This window comes from Papaver somniferum, chromosome 7, assembly GCF_003573695.1.
Source record: "Papaver somniferum cultivar HN1 chromosome 7, ASM357369v1, whole genome shotgun sequence".
NCBI lineage: Eukaryota > Viridiplantae > Streptophyta > Magnoliopsida > Ranunculales > Papaveraceae > Papaver > Papaver somniferum.
The window spans coordinates 184,885,481-184,900,363 of record NC_039364.1 but is presented as its reverse complement, the minus strand read 5'-3'; the positions used below and the strand labels follow the sequence as shown (position 1 = coordinate 184,900,363).

At 38.8% G+C, this 14,883-nt stretch overlaps 1 long non-coding RNA gene across 1 annotated transcript; it reads left to right on the top strand.

Moving 5' to 3' along the window:
- Nucleotides 1-11,765: 11,765 nt before the first annotated feature.
- On the top strand, nt 11,766-14,048 carry LOC113293212. Its single transcript, XR_003332124.1, has 3 exons — nt 11,766-11,818; nt 12,591-12,807; nt 13,834-14,048. It is a non-coding gene; the product is annotated as an uncharacterized LOC113293212 (long non-coding RNA).
- Nucleotides 14,049-14,883: the final 835 nt, after the last annotated feature.

The following is a 14,883-nucleotide window of genomic DNA, read 5'->3' as shown; positions in this document are numbered from 1 at the left end:
CCATCATTCTATCTCTTGCCGCATCACAACGCAACAATCAGACATTGTCACTCTTCTCACGTCTCAGTTATTAAATTCTCCATTAACGAAAACATGTTGATGTAAACTCCGTTCACTTAACAAAATCCAATGCAATTTATTTTCCAAAGCAAGTTTCAAAACCCAAAAAAAAAAACGATCCAAACATCAAGACAAAAGTACGATTCAGAAAAGGCCGTCCAACAAGTTGTAGTTCATTGAAAGCATCATTTTAAGCCTCTCTTGATACCTTTCAGTCCTATTCTTCAAGTCGCAGATCGCCTGCTCCACCTTCTCAGATTCCGCAGCCAAGGCCTTCTCCTCTTCCAAGATGGCTTTTGTAGCAGGGGCAACATTGGCAATGATACCAGCTCGATCAACTTTGATAATATCAAGGCGCTGCCGCAACCATCTCACGTTGAACTCCATGGATTGACAGGTGGATATCATATCTTCCCACTTCTCAATGCTTGATTCAACAACATCACGAATGGATGCGCCTTCCATCTCGGCAATCATGGGTAGGAGACAGTTCACTGTAGTGACTAAAGCAGACGAGCAGTGCCGCACCACGTTCCTAGTTGCAATATGGCCGTACCTTCTCCATATTTTTTCATACAGAGGAATGAACTCCTTCCTCACTAGAAAACTGCCAAAAGCCCGGCAAATAGAAGACAAACATCTCATGTGAACATCGAAACACAAGCCCGCGTTGGGGTACTCGTATGAGAAGATACCCAAATCAGCGTCTTCCAGGTCAACGGCAGGCGAGTTGGAGCTTGAAGGGGGAGGAGTGGTTAAATCATCATCATCAACCACTGTTACACATGTTCCGGATGGATACCTCTGCAAAAAAGAGAAGAAGGAAAAGATCTCGTTACCTACCAGTATACAAAAAGAAAAGAATTCGAGTAGGAGAACTGTCATACCGGTATGATCTTCTTGATTCGCATAATTCGAGCAGGAGAACAGTCACAAAGTTCAGGGATTCGGTCGTTATGAAAGAAAATGATGATTAGACGTCGAAAGAAAAGAAGAATCACTACTTCAAAATCAATAAGTATTTTACGATCCGCTTGCGTTTAACAGAAGGATCCACCGAGCTGAGGAAGATGATCCACTTCTATCTGACATGATTAAAACAGGGAATCCCAACAGGAGGACTTTTGTCTCGGAACAATAAGGGCATCTGTATATATACATGGCAGAAACCCTAAAACAAGACTGAAAATTTGTAACAAGATTCATCCGATAAGCAAGGGTTCAATGCTGACTAAGTCATGCTTCTTGTTGCAACCCTAATTAAAAGCCATGATGGGACCGTTGGATAGTCAAAAAAGGAGTGCGTTCAAACCGATTCCGAATCATGACTAGGGATGCGAAGCCGTTGTTCCAAATTCAAGCAACAACCACCTCCCTGCGGGAGATCAACACAGAGCACCAACTGCCACAAGAAGATGCACGGGCAGAGCGAATAATAAAGAGAAAGGGCTACCTTCTATACACACGAACATCTTGGAATGCGAATGTAGGAAAGGTTTTCTTTTACGCCACGCACTGAAGGCAGCTACCCCGTGAGCGCCAATGTTACATGGCCGGACTAACAGTGCATCAATGATTCCTGGTAATCCTTCTATACCTTGCCTTTTCGATTTATTCTTATCTATCGCCATCTAGTGCTTACTCCGCAACAATGTCACTGTTGCGTACTAAGCAGGGGACTTAATGTAGATGGTGGTCTTTTGGTTCGGGGTCAAAATTGTAAAACCCTACGGTTAATGCGCTTTCATCCTGCAAAGGAACAAAAGCCATTTGAAGATGATGAGTGTTCTTTTACTTATATATGTATTGAGTAATTCAGCATATTTATGAAATTTATCAGAATTGGTGCATCAATCCCAGATATTCTATAAAATTCAACCTATTGCATTAGTTATTAATGCATTGATCTGCCTGGTATCTTCCTATGCTATGTTCTCAGCCAAACCCTCATTATTGACATGACATGACGATGAAGTGTTTACTCCCAGCAGAGTAGCATGAATCTCTCGAAGTGCCAGTATTGAGATTTGCATGAAAATACCCCACGAGCTACATCACTCTGATGACAAATAGAATCTCATATCAACGCGCTTTTAAGTCATCTCAACCGCGCTTGAATTCTTTAAAAGAAAATCTAGACTGATTATATCAGTCTCAGAAACAATCGTGGCCACACAACTTGGCCGCATAATTCTTTTTTTTTGATAAGTCAAAATTTTGTATTAATAGATAACAAATTTACAAAGAATAGTATACAAGAAAAGAGGTCACAACAACCCCAAAAACTTGTAAACTATTTGAATCTAAAATAAGCAACATTTGGATGTTCAACTGAAATCAAAAAATCTGGTCTTCCATCATAATGTAAACTCATCTCCTCATTAAGAAGACAACCTCTCTTTGTCATAGAATCCGCAGAGAAATTAGCCTCCCTATATGTGTGAACAAACCGAATTGCATCATATTGTCTACAAACTGCCAACCACCTTAGTTTTGCAAACCAAGGTATATTTTTACTCTTAAAGGCTTCCACTACTCCATAAGAATCAGTCTGAATACAAATTCGCCTAACTCCCCACCGAACTGCCCATTCAATGCCAACAATAATGCCATATAGCTCCGCCAAGTAGTTAGTAGTAACCCCAAGGCCAATAGGCATAGCTCCTATGACTGAACAACTCGCGTCGCGCGCCACCACACCAGCACCAACAACTCCTGGATTCCCTCTCGCCGCCCCATCACAGCAAATTTGAATCTCATTAATCTCCGGAGGTTCCCAAGCATTCTAATGGTTGGTGAAGCTTTACCCTTCTATGATTCACTCGGAAATAGTCCAGAATAATAACGTCCTCAGCACAGTTGTGCATGAAACCCTTTAGCCTGGCAGGAAAGTCTTGAATCAACTTCAGAACTCGTTTGGAGAATATACCCCAATTAGGCTGCTGACGCTGAAAGACAGCCTTATTGCGCATCGCCCAGATTTCTGATCTGATGACAAGATTGGCAATAAGCCACATATCACGTATCATCCCACTTCTTCCCTTTGCTTCTTTACAAGACTGAACAAGGTTAGCATTAGGAACTAAATTAAAAATACAGCGATCCAATTCCAAGCACGGCCAGCAAACGAGCAATAGAAAAGGACATGTTCCGGACTTTCTTCTTCAACTCCACAGAGGCAACAACGGTTTGCAAGGTTGATTTTAAACCTCTTTTGAATAACGTCATACGTAGCACAAGCACCACGAAGAAACTTCAAATTATGCGCAGCTAAGGTTGGGTGAACTTCCTTCCTCCATAAAAGAGTAGCGCATCAAACGTAGGATATTTCTGCCGAATAATCTCCTTGGCAGAGCTGACAGTGAAGTTTCCATGAAGGTTCGGCTTCCAAATTCTCGTATCTGCACCATTCAGCGTCGTAGGCAAATGGTACTATCAAAACCCGCAGCTGTCATGCGAGATAAGTGTTCCACAGAAATGTCCCAATGTCGATCGATTAAAATTGCACTTACCAAAACCTTTCTATCCAGGGAAATATCATTTAGAATGTCTGCAAAGCACCTGTCCGAGAACCATGCATCGTAATATAGTGAAGTATCTCTACCATCACCAATAAGCACCTTAGTATTAGACTCCACAGTCTTATACACATTTCTAATACCTGGAAGAATTGAAGACTTCAGACCTTTCAATTTGATGCAACCATTTCTACTAAAAAATTCCGCACGAAGAAAGCCATCCCATTTCTTTTTTGAAGTGCGAATTTTCCACCAAAGTTTCATAAGAAGAGCAGTATTCATAGTTGCCAAACGAGTTAAGCCCAGACCCCCCTCCTCAAAAGGGCAACAGACCTTATCATAAGCAACAACAACAACCCGACTAACATTAGAGTCTCCCGTCCAAATAAAATTTCTAATTGCCCTTTCACACTGTAAAATGAATTTACTAGGCCATTTATAAATAGACATGTTGTGAATAAAGTAACTAGCAATAACATATTTAACAAGCACTAAACGGTCATGAAAAGATAATAAGAAACCTTTCCAACCAGCAAGTTGAGCTTTTATCTTCTCAACAACTCCTGAAATGTGATGATATCTAACGGTTCCAGGCATAATTTGAACCCCCAAATAACGGTCAGGAAAAGTGGCAACACTCATACCCAAATAGTCAGCAAGATAATTTCTTCTACTTAAAGAGCCCCCACCATAATAAATCTTTCTTTTTTGCCTACAAACAGTTTGGCCAGAAGCAACTTGATATCTACCCAACAAATCTACGAGATTTTGAAGACTCTTAAGGTTACCTTTACAAAATATCATAATGTCATCAGTAAATAAAAGGTGAGTAGGAGAGATACCACCTCTTGTAACCATATGGGACATCTTTTTTCAAGAAAAAGCTTTGAAATATTTCTGCTAAGCACATCCTCAATAAGGACGAAAATCAAAGGAGAAAGGGGGTCTCCTTGACGTAAACCTCTATTAATTTTGAAATAACCCTCCGGACTGCCATTCAAAAGAATAGAGATTCTAGCAGAATTCAATATGTTAAGAATCCAATCAAACCACTTATCAAAGAAACCGTAACGACGAAAAACTTCCAAGACAAAAGACCAACTCACCGTGTCAAAAGCTTGGGAGATATCAAGTTTTAGGCCAATTTTACCATCCTTCCTCTTGATGTGCAGTTCATTAACCATTTCAGAAGCCAGACTAATGTTCTCATGGATATTACGACCCTTCATAAAAGCTACTTGTTCCTCAGAAACAAGATTATCCAAAACACTACCAAGTCTAGTAGCAAGAATCTTAGTAAAAATTTTGAAGAAAAAATTACTAAGACCAATAGGGCGAAAATTGCGAAGAGTATTTTCACCTCTTACCTTAGGAAGAAAAATGATAAGGCTAGAATTCACCCCATTTGGAATATGACCAGTACTCCAACAAAAAATAATCTCCTTAATCAAGTCCTCCTGAATAATATCACAACAATGACGATAGAAACAACCAGAAAAACCATACGAACCAGGAGCATTGTCATCTCCTAAATCAAAAACGACTTGTTTGATTTCTTCAGAAGTAGGAATTATGTCCATGGCAAGACTTTCTTTCTCCGAGATACTAACATGATCATAATTGAATAAACTATCATAAATAGTAGATTCAATGCCATCAAACTTATCTGCATAGAATTGCATCACATGATCGCGCAAAAGATCATAATCCGAAATAGTCTGGCCAGTACTATCAACTAATTCCGAAATAGTATTTGAACTCCTACGAATTCTTATACTATTATGGAAGAAAGAAGAGTTGCTTGAACCCTCCGCAATCCACTGGTTTCTTGATTTTTTCCTAAGCATGGTGATGTGTTGAAGTCGGGTCTCACTTAGCTTAGACATAGCATCTTTCATAACATTTAGCTTGGTAACATCACCTGGATCTTCATCCGAACATAGAGCTGCAGTTTCAAATCTAAGTTGATCTTGTTTTAATCTAGAATGAACATTACCAAAAACAGTAAGATTCCACTCTTTTATCACCCTCTTCAGCCTCTTGAGTTTATAAGTAAATATGAAGTCCAGAGAACCATGAACTGGCATATTCCAACTTTCACTAACCACATGAAGAAAATCAGTGTGTATGAACCACATTTTTTGAATACGAAAAGGCGCTCTTTTAGGTCTTGGAACAGCAAAAGGAAAACCCAAAAGAGTAGAATGGTCGGAAACTTCTCTAGGAAGAGATTTACACCGCCAATTCTCAAACTTCTCTAACCAAGAAGCATTGATAACAACACGATCCAGTTTGCTAATGATTATATTATTACCTGATTGACTATTAGTCCAAGTAAATTTAGAACCCAAGAAATCAACTTCAAAGAGATTATTGTCATCCATCCAATCAGAAAATTCATTTATTGCTGAAGTCCTAGGCTCAAGACCACCCCTTTTTTCATCAAGCCTAAGAATGCAATTAAAATCCCCCATGACAAGCCACGGAAAATAAGTATCTTGAATATTAAGTTGCTGCCACAGTCTCCTTCTTGTAACCTGGACGTAACTAGCATGTACAAAAGAAACAAGAACATCATCAACTGCTACAGTAATGGCTTGCTTACTCTTTTTATAACAACAGGGTCCAAGCCATTTAAATAACAAATCCATATATTAGCAATGCTGGAAGAGGTAGCATTATTAATAACGTGAGAAGAAAAACCCTCCATCTGTAGTCTATTACCAAAATCAATCGAACAATGAATTTTTGGCTATGCAAGACAGAAAATATCAGGTTTGAACTCTCTAATTAACTCCTTAAGTTTATTCTGAGCTGCATCCCTAGCAACTCCGTTTATGTTCCAGTAAAGAACCCGCATAATTAAACCTTGGGGTTTTGGTTCTTATTTAACTTTACTTGCTGAGAAGTATTAGAGGAGGATTTGAGTCTTGGAGATGAACCCTGTCGAGCACGAACTCCCAATGCTGATTCTTCCGAGTCTGACATGGTATCTTGATCTTTTAGAGCATCTAATTTTGCTTGAAGTTCTATCAATTGCTGCTGCTTAGCACGTTTAGCCACTTCATCCACCTTGCCAATCTCCAAAAGAGTATTGTTAGAGCATTCTCCAACAAAATTTTCACCCAGAATATTAAACTTATTATGCGAAGTATATTCTGAGCTTTGTTCAAGAGCGTTACACAAAGGTGTAGACAAAGAAGACAAGGGAATCCTACCAGGATTAGGAAGTCTAGTTCTATCCAATTCGACAGTCCCAAATGGCTTAGTATTTAAGGAAGAAGTACTCACCTACTTTTCCTTGTTTACTAACATTGAATGCTCCAGAGCAGCTTGTTTGGCTCACTCAAACAGCTGAAGCCCTGCGCAAGTCAGCTTCGGAATTCACCAAGTCAACTTGAATCTGTTGTTCCAACTCAACAGTGTCACTACCGCTCACAATAGTAGGTTGTACAATATTTTCAGCTTGTTTCTTACGATTCTTCCTATTATTCTTCTTATTTGTAGCCACTTGCCATCCTGCATTAAGCTCCCCCTGATGAATTATCAGTTCAGTATTTTGCGGAGATGAACTAGCTTTTTGTTGTGCAACATTGGTTGAATTAGGATGCTTCTTTCTGCATTCAGCGTCCAGATGACCCACGATCTTGCACTTTGAGCAGTACTTAGGAATTTTCAAAATTTCTATAGGCTGCAAGAAATCACGCCCCCCAGCTTCAACATGAACAGAATTCGTACCATGTTTTGCAAAATCAATATCTATCAGCATTGAAGCATAGTGTCCGTATTCATGGCTTAAGTTCTTTTACCCACCACAATAGGATTTCCAAGAGATTTTCCTAGAGATAACAGAGTCTTCTCCACCCACATCTCCACCGGAAGACCGGAAAACTTGACCCAGACGTTAGCATGAGAGATACATTGTTTGTCAGCATCAAACCCTGGATACCACTATATTAAACGTAAAGGTTGTTGATTCACAATCCGTGGATTTTTGTTATCATCCCTGTAAACCTTCTCCTTATCCTCCTGAGATAACAAATTGATAATGAAGAAACCACGGTTCATGGGGATAAACTAAACCCTAGTTTCTCCCAGACTCCATTGCTGTTCCAAATTCTTTTTTACATCTTCTAGTTTAGTATCTTTTAGATCCAGTCTACCAATTAGACTGAAGCGCCATATTTGACATCCTTCATCATAGTATTCTTACGGGATTACCACAGATGGCTTTTCATCCTTGACAGTAGGGTTTGGAAGAGTATTAATATCAATCTCCGTAGAAACATGATTTCGCTTGTTTCTTTACATAACCAGTTCAACAAAGGTTAGTTTCGGATGACCTGAATCACCCACAATATGCTCCCCCATCCTTGATCACCAAGAGATGATCAAAGGTGAAGGCGCGGAAAAGTAAAATTTTGAAGAAAAAAAAACAAAACCCTAAAATCGCCAGAGCAAATTTAGGAGAGAAAAAAAATTACAAACCAACGATTTGGCCGCATAATTCAACAAACCTAGATCGCTCTTGGCAGAATTAGGTGATTACTACATTAACCGACCGTGGGCCCACCAACGTCCCGGCCAGCCGGACTTTGCTTCAACGCGTCCTAGTGTTGCCGAACGCTAACCCTAAACAGGGTGATCGCGTTATTGAAAGAAACTCGAATGAGATAAATTGTTTAAAACAGTCTCAAAAAATGTCGTGACAGTCCAACTTTGCCAGTTTAACTGGACGGCTTAGATTTTCCCACGAACAGTTAAGGAAGCGCAAGCATGATCATCAGCAGGCCCACTAGTTCCCTAGTCGATCGACTCGCATGCGGCAAACATATAGAGTGCTCAATCGCTTAACAAAACATGGGAGTTCACGCTATGTAAGATAACTCGAATGAATTGAGACCGGCAAAAACGGTCTCAAAAACGCATTACGTCCGTCCAACTTCGTCGGCCTAGTTGGACGGCTTAGATCGCATTTCGAGCAATCGAAGAGATGACGATGTATTCACCATCGGCCCAAGCTCCCCCTTGGTCGATCGACCTGTCCACAACGGGACCAAAGCATATTAAAACACCGCCCCAATAAGGGTGATCACGCAGCCTCTAAAACCCTAAATTGAATAAGCGGCGTTGTACAACTGCCGCTAATCGATCGCATCCGTCCAACTTCGCCAGCCTAGTTGGACGGCTTAGATTTTATTTCAAACGATCCGAGAGGTGCCAATGCATCTATCGCCGAACCAACCCCACAGGTGGCCAAATGGCTTGCTCATAGCACGGCCAAAACGCACCAAAACGCCGGCCCAAAGTAGCGTAAGCACGCTGTTTTCAAAAAACCTAAAATTACTTAGCGGCAACATATTACTGTCGCAAATCGATCTCGACCACTCATCTTCGCCAGCTTATTTGAGTGGCTTAGATTTAATCTCAAGCGGCCCCGGAGATGTCATCGTGATCACTGCGGACCCACCTTTCCACGTGATTGACCGGCCTACGCAAACTAGGGCTCAATGTCTCGAAACACGCGCCCAAAGAAGAGTGGGCCACACGGCTACCTAAACCCTAAAGTTGTGTCAACGGCAGTATGAAAGTGACGCAAATCAATATCCAACTTCGCCAGCCTAATTAGATGGTATAGATCTATTTTTAGAAAACAAACAAAGCAACATTGTGAAGACCGACCATCTTTCTTCCACATAAGGCGATCGACCAAGTAGTGGCGGGCCCCTAGAGACACCAAACGATCACCCAAAGGTGGTCGATCGTGCTTCCACTTTTAAGACGCTTATTCGCGACTTATTTAGTCAAGCTTAAAAAGAATGATGCTTCATACACATCGATTAATTTGAGTTGCTTTACATGCGTCGAATACATACACATTTTATTTTGGACTCATAAACAACTTAGTTGTTTCACCTAATAGCACCATTCTATTCTCCGCGGCAGGTCCCACGACTTGCCGCACTCACTCGAGACATCAAACATGTCACAAACTGGGGGATGCTTACTGGGGTATTGGTCTGGCGGTTTACAGCGTGCGGCATGCAACACGCCCATTATGAGAACATGTTAGGAAAGGACGAGCGGTTAGTAATGATGGAGTAGTGGGTGAAGGTGTGATCACGCAATGATCACCACCTCTTACACAAATCCATTACTCCACTAATTAACTTCCTCCACTTCCTACGAGATCAGGGTTGCGCTCAAATGACTTGTATAAATAGATTTTCAATCTATTTCGAAAGGACGGGACAAAAAAGTGTTATCAACACAAGTAGCCAGAAAGCATTTTTCTGATACACAAGTCATAGACAGACACACCTTCATTCAACACTCTGATCTCAAACACCTTCTTCGCTTCCCTCCCTAAGATCAAACCTTCTCCTTCACCTTATGACCGAATTGAATCTGGAACGACCATTTATTGGTTTAGTCCAGAGTCTTACAGATTGATTTCTCGAACCTAAAAGCATCCTCGTGCAGTGCATTTGTTTAGGGTTTAGATTCGTTTCTCATTCAACACACCCCAAAATACCAAAAACAACAGAATCAGTTTTTTACCCATAAACAGGTAGTCGCTCCGTTAGCGTCTTGAGGAAAATGAGTACCTATTTCTGAGTTGTATCCATGTCCGTTTGAGCCTTAGCGGGAACTTCTTGTCTTTCCATCAAATCAACAATGGTGATAGGGGGTTGGCTTCCTCTGGATCCTCCAGTCTCTCATCCCGATGAAGAAATGGTGGTAGACCTGGTGACGATTGGAGGTGTCATGCTCGAAGAAATATTAGGAGTAGCAGCGTATCTGGCTCTGGTAATAGGAGGCTTCACGCCAGAGGGATGCTTCCGGCGTTACAGGTGTTGGCGCTAGAGGATGTAACACCATGCGATGTGTTGACTGTGCTGGCAGTCGTAGCATCAGGATTGGTAACTGACCCAGACCTAAGATCTACCATCTTGAATTTGAGAAAATTGAAATGAAATTTAAAATTGATCTTGCAACCGAGAGATTAACCTCCCACTGTGGTCACCAATTATTTTGGGGTAAAAACCGATTCTGCTGTTTTTGGTAAATTTGGGTGTGTTGATGAGAAACGAATTCAAATCCTAAACAACTGTACTGCACATGAGTACTTTTAGATTCGAGAGATCAATTTGTAAAACTCTGGCCTAAACCAAGAAATGGTCGTTCCAGATTCAATTCGGTCACAAAGTGAAGGTGAAGGGGTTGATCTTAGGGAGGGAGGCGAAAAAGGTGTTTGAGATTAGAATGTTGAATTATGAAGGTATGGCTGTTTTATGACTTGTATCAGAATGTGAAACTGGCTTGCATAATGTAAGCTATCAGTTCTCGGTATTTTCTGGATACTAGTGTTGATCACTTCTGTTGTGTTGAAATAGGTTGAAATCATATTTATACAAGTCATGTTCGAACGCACCCCGATCTCGTAGGAAGTGGAGGCAGTTAGGTAGTGGAGAAGTGGGGTTGTGCAAAAGGTAGTGATCACACTAGGCCAAATATGGGATTTGGTGACGGTTTGGAATTTTCTACCACGACGGTTTTAGTAAAAAGTGTCACAGTACATTGCTGGCCAAGTATAGATAAAGGTTCCTAGAGGTGACCGTCATTAATTGTCGCTACAAGTAGTGGCGGATGACTAAACTGTCACGGAAACTAGTTATTATGACGGTTATTGCTATAAAACGTTATGATAGGTATCCTACGGTGACACTTGTGAACTGTCACGTATATTTGATATCTAGGAATTACCAATAGGTACCATTATAGTGTTCTTAGTTAGTGGCAGGTCCACCCATTAAAGCCCACTAATCAGAGGTCCATAATTAAAAGAATACATGAAAATGGACCAATTTTTTTAAGCCCAGGTCCTGCACACGTGTGGGATATACTACGCGCATTTTTGAAATTCCCAAAACACCCTTATGTATATAAAAGCTGGGTAACTAAATTTCATTTCACTTTTTTGTTTTCATTTTAATTTCTCATATCCAAACCGGGAGAGCTGCTAGAAGAGAATTTTTTTCTTAGGTTTTCATCGCCGAATGCGAGAATTATTTCGATTTTGTTTGATTAACCGAGATTTAGTTAGTTTTAATGTTGTTTTATTTTATTTTAAGCTATTTAGATCTTGATTTTCACTGTAATGGAGAAATTCAATTGAGATAGGTACATGAAGTTGTTGCTACCTACAGATCAAGATAATCAACAAAGAATCAGTCAAGGTATGTGGTGTATATTTTATTCTTAGGTTGATTATTCAATTCATCTCAATCTGTTGTTGGAGATCATTATAGATCTTAGTTTTTATTTATTGATGGTAGTACACATAAATCTTAGTTTTAGATTTATTTTTGTTTTGGTTTGTTTTTTATGAATCTTGATCGTAATTACTCAATTTTTTGGTTAGATTATGGTGTTTTTAACATATGTGGACTATCGCTTTGATTATCTTGTTGTTTTCGCTTCTTTATTTTATCTAATTCTTGCTTGTTTGTTGTTTCAGGGGTATTATCCAGCAGTACATATGTTGCATACTGATACAAATTGCTTTTGATTCTGTTTTATTTTTAGTTTTATCTTATCACTTGTTGTTGTTCGATCCATAAGTACATATCTTCGATACTGAAATAAGACTCTCTCGATTCCGTTTTTTTGATAGATTCATTACATATGGTTGTTTTTTAGTTCATGAATTAGCTGCATATGTGTCATACTGATACAAACTGCTTTTGATTCTGTTTTATTTCTTAGTTTTACCACTTGTTGTTTGATCCATAGGTACATATATGCGTTACTGAAATAATACTCTCTCGATTATTATTTGTTTGTTCGTTGTTTTTTGTAAATGATGTTATAATTTCTTTGATCAGCTTATGCAGTGGGTAAGCGTATTATATAGTTGATATAGAATCACTGAAATGTGGTTTTTAAGCGATTTTGTCCTGGAATCAAAATCAGCTAATGTTCCGGCAGGGGTCCTATGTTTTGTTGCAGATAAATCATATTGTATATACGATGCACTGCAGAAAAATCACAGTATATATACGCTGCACTGCTGAACAATCATAACTTAAAAGCAGCACTCCAGATAAAATCGCAGTGCATAAACTATGTATTGACAAGTGGGTGAAGGCAAGTGCATAAAAGCAGTACATAAAAGCATCACTCCAGAGGAAAGGCAAGCTTGAAGTCCAAAATAATCTCTGAAGAGGTGAGAATCTCTCTTGTGACTTGCTAACTGAACAAAGAATCCTTAAATTTTATACAATTATTCATTACAGTTTAAGTTTATTGAGCAAGTGGTCACCATATAAATTGAGTGCATATTTGATGTATTGAGCATGATTATGAAAGATTGTATACGTTAAACTTTGTTAGTTGATATAGTTTTCTAGTGATAAGAAACTAGCAATGTCATTGGTTCTTAAATAATAAAACCACTATTGATATTGAAACTTTAGAAATGTTGGGGATTGGAAATTAATTTTAAATGCCCTTCCACCGAATTGTTGAGCATATTTGTTGTTACCATTTTTTCAAATGGACAGTACCTATTTTTTGCTAAACCAAATTTAGACGGAACATATCATCTATTCTCTACTGAAAACCCAACTGTCACGTAGAAACATATAGATTTCTTATCTAAAGGGCGGTTCTTATTTGACAAAGAACCAATTATGGAGCAGGAGAAGAATGGTTAGGTTGTGGATGGGTTTTCCACTAGCAAGGACCACTGCTATTTTGATACATGATTACAATACATATGCGAAATACTGAAATATGTATTGTATTTCTCATTTTTTACTGCATTCTCATGCATTTATAGTGTGTTTGATGGAGTGCGTAATGAGTGCACTGTATTTTCATTTTTTATGTATTATGATGATGGAATGAACTAATACTCATTTATATCTGTTGTTCATCATGGTCGTGTTAATATTGTTATGTTTTGGTCACATTTACAGGTTCAAGATATTTAGTTCTAATCCAAACACTAGGAAATTTTTAAGTAACCATTTATGTTCTGCAGATTAACTAGTTTTTTTTTAGTATAACATTTATGTACTGCAAATTCATAGTGTCTAACATACGTAGACTCATATATGTAAGCATAAACATGGGTTTTTAATCAGTATGGAAGTTATGTACCGAAAATTCTGAGTCTTTTTCCGGTTTCTATTAGTGTTGCTTTTTAGTTTCTGAGAGTATATCATATATGTACTGTTATATTTTGCAGGTTTATTATCCTCTAGCATATGCTTAGTTTCTGGAGAAGACGTTACACTAGTTCCTGAAGAAGATGTTGCTTCTTGGTCCTCTTCAAATAAGGATAATCTCATGATGTTTGATTTCTTATGATAACACATTTTTTGTTTGGATGAATACATGTTTATACATGTGCATGGTAAAACTAAAGCTCATGAGGATCTGCATACTACAAGTCTTATTAATGCATGCATATAATTTCATCTTTTTAGCTTGATTATTTGAACCAATGATAAGTGGTTTAGTTCTTATATGTGCGGGTTAGAGAGTAGAAAGTTGATTGACTACTATTGTAGGTTTTATCTTGGTTGCAGCATGACTTGCTGAGATAGAGAAACCCAAGTTGCATCTGACATGTAGTGGTCTCTAATACCACCAAAGTATGTCTCATTGGTCTCCATGTCTGCATATTGATACTCATTTTTATCTGATGTTCATCATGGCTGTGTCAATATTTTTAGGTTTTGGTCACATTTACAGGTTCAAGATGTCTAGTTCTAATCTAAACACTAGGAACTTTTTGAATCTACCATTTATGTTCTGGAAATTCACATTTACAGGTTCAAGAGTTTAACGCACATAGACTCATATATGTAAGTATAAGCATGGTTTTTTAATCAGTATGTAAGTTATGTACTGAATATTCTGAGTTTTTTTTTTCCGGTTTCAATTAGTGTAGATTTTTAGGTTCTGAGGGTATATCATATATGCACTGTTATATTTGCTTTAGTAGCTGAATTTTACATGAAATAATGCTCTGGTGTTGGTTGTTGTCCATGAAAGGCAATCGATGCTGCTAAACAAGTTAAGCCGGGATTTGGGAAGAGCAATTTCATTGTTCTGGGAACTATAGAAGGGTAACTTGTGAAAATTATGGAGGAAAGCCTTGCATACCTGGAGTTAAAAGTGAATGAAAGTGTTTTCAGTCATTATTTTTCTTTCAGTGCATCCATTATGCACTCACTTTCTCAGTATGTATCAGATGCACTGATTTTTTGGTTGTATGTGAAGTACTTGAAAT